The sequence below is a fragment of the Pleuronectes platessa genome, chromosome 21 (assembly GCF_947347685.1).
Source record: "Pleuronectes platessa chromosome 21, fPlePla1.1, whole genome shotgun sequence".
Taxonomy (NCBI): domain Eukaryota; kingdom Metazoa; phylum Chordata; class Actinopteri; order Pleuronectiformes; family Pleuronectidae; genus Pleuronectes; species Pleuronectes platessa.
Genome location: NC_070646.1, coordinates 8,329,646 through 8,332,749, shown reverse-complemented (window position 1 = coordinate 8,332,749; position 3,104 = coordinate 8,329,646).

Here is a 3,104-nt window from a genome sequence, read left to right as displayed (position 1 = left end):
CCTCCTCCCTCCTGCTCAGCCCACTCCCCTCCTACTCGAGCGCCTTTCGCTGTGCCTTCTGTCTCACCCCCCCTCTCTCTCTTTCCCTCTACACCTTTGTCATTCTGTCACTTTTTTACTCCCTCGCCCCGGCATTTGCTCTTTTTCCCCCTCCTCGCTTTCTGCATCTCTCTCCTCTTCCACGAGTCTTTTTTATCACTCTCCTTCTGCCTCTCTTTCCCACTGTCATTGTCTCTGTCTTGTAAAGTGGGTCAAACATGAAAGCAGTGTTAGATCTGAATGGAAGCTGGAGCCGGAGCTGGAGGGATATTGGAGGAAAAGCAGCGGGCGAACTAAAGTCTCCTTGCTTCAATTCTTGATACCCAGCTCCCTCATTTTTTATAGATCTAATCTTAACTTTGCGAGGGGGGAAATATTGCCTCTTAATGGCTCTCAGGGAGTCTCTGAGATCAAATGTAGAGCCTCTAAAGTTACGTTTTAAGAGCTGTTGAGTAAGGTTTCTGGAGCAGCAGGAAGCTTTCAGTGCAGGATGATAAATAATCCCTTGAGTCCAGGTACGAGGCATGGACGCTGCCACCTGTAGTGTATGCATGTGCTTGTTACACATATTTATCAAGGCTGAACAATCTGTTTTTAAGTCCAATTCCAATTCACACAGCAGGATACAACCTGGTAATAAACCTCCACTCCTCAGCACTGGTTGTATGAGAATAATCTGCCACCATCAGCAGAATATGGTTAATATATGGGTGTGATCAGTATGCATGCTAATGTGCAGCGAGCAATCTGTACAAGTGGTGTTGTGGAATGCTTTGTGGACCTCTCCCAGTGTTTCGTACATTGCTGGGAGTGGAAACACACATTATTATGACAACGCTAATCCCCGCTGATTGATATTTTGAAGGACATGCGAAGTATCTCCTTCAAGACGGCAGCAATGTCCTAATGCTCTGCTCGAATCTACCAACGCTCCATCAGTCTGTCACTAAATATGAATATCATCATTAGCCAGGGAAAATATCTGTGTGCTCAGCGGGCCGGGGATTTTCTGCATCCGCTACTTTCTCTTTGAGTCGGAACACCCCTACATACATCCCCTCTGTTTGTCCTTGTGTCCCTCTACGTGGCAATTTACTCAATTAAAATAATGGAAAAAGTTGTTAGGTTTAAATTAGGATCATAGACGTAAATAAAAATGGACGTGGACTCCAGGTACTGAAAGTGAAGCCAATAGATAGTGTCTGAAACCTGTATTCTCTCGGATGACCAGCAGGGGCTCGACTTCACTGGTGGCAAGAATAACTCGGTATCTGTAGAAGAAAATGACCTTACCGCTCACTTGATTTTAAAGTCAGTAAAAAGGTTCCCAAGGGGTTTATCCTCTCAATTGCAAGTTTCAAATACGAACAGTATGCACTGGGACAAGGATACCCTGTGATTGACATCTAATACCGTCCAATGGGTGCAGGTTACAAGTGTAGGTGGGCGGGCAGTGTCCTCTAGCTTTCAGTCAGGCTCCAAATATGTTTATTTCTGGTTTAAGAAAATCTAACAGTCAAACTTGAGTCTTAAAAAAAAAATCACCAAGAAGTAGGTGTCATCACAATGGGTTTCCCCTTGATACTTGGGCTCCCCTCCTTGCAAAACTTCTGGGTGTAAAGGCACAATACTGTTACACAATGACATGTACACACAACAGAACGCAACATTCCAACAGCTGGTATGACCTTCAAATTTTAACTAACTGAAAAAGTCATGGGAAATACTGTCAACTATTAACATTCACACAACAGCCTGAAGGCATGCAACCTGGGTTTAAATTGTGTTAATGAAAACACGGAGGACCACAGTCATATAACCAGTCAGCAACTTGTGGGCACTTAGCCAGAGATGTGTCTGTACCAAGCAGAGAGACACTGGCACCAGGGATTTTTTCAGCCTTCGGACAACAACACATTTAAAAAGCAAGGCAGGTTAAGTTTTACTCAACGCACGATGGAGGAACTTTTTAAACCGCACATAAAACCACACCCTCTCGTCCTTAAACAAGCAACAAGGTAATCGGACCAATATTTGATCTGTGTATATGTGAGGGTTTGTAGGTTATGATGATGAATATGTTATGATGGAAAGCTTAAGCTGAACTAAACGCCATTGGTGTTAACCTCACTGGTGTCAGGGCTGGCAGAATGGCAGGTGTGAACCCAGAAGCAACGACAATGAGGCAGAGTGGGAATAAGCAAAGTTTGTGGTTTATTGAAATGTAGCAGGAGTCAGGAGCCAGGCAGTCAGTCCGATACAAACAGATCCGACAAGGGGCAGGCAGAAGAGGAGTCCAGGGAAAAACCGGAAGGTCACGGTGGAGGTCAGGCAAGAGAAGAGTCAGGAGGTAAACGCTGGAAAGAATAGGCACGAACACACTAAACGATCTGGCAGAGGACAAGGGGAACAGGCAGGCAGATATACAGGGGAGACTGATGAGAAGATGGAAGACAGGTGCCTCTATGGGTGGAGCCAGTGAAGGGATCAGAGGAATGAGGAGGTGCAGAGCTGGAGGGGAGTGGCAGAGTTCTGAAATGACAAGAGAATTAGTATACAAAACTTAACAGACAAACAGAAAATATTAATAAGAAGGCCGAATTCGTGACAACTGGACTCATCCTTTCTGGTAAAGCACCGAAGGTTTGCTCAGCATTTAAGAGAAAAATAGCAAAATGAGATGTGATCGTGGTTTAGCATGAAAAGTAGCGGAATTGAAAATAATGACTTTGCTGAAATAGTACAGACTTACTGAACTCATTTTTAGCTAAATGTGGAAGAGGGAGTGATCGTTTTTTAAGACCTTTCACAATGCTCATTGTTTCCTCTTTCTATGAATAGCGAACTAATGCAACATCCACAGGACATATTGGAAGACAGACGGAGAAACAGAGACCAACAGACAGATCAACAGACGAGCGGTTGCCAGGAAAGCCTTGTGAGGTTTTGTTGGACCACAAACACAACTCAATCAGCAGTCACTGAAACATGAGCATCGTAAATCAAACTTTTTCATTCTATGGACGTCTCTCCCGACCTGTTTATCCAGATGGCTTTTAGTCAGA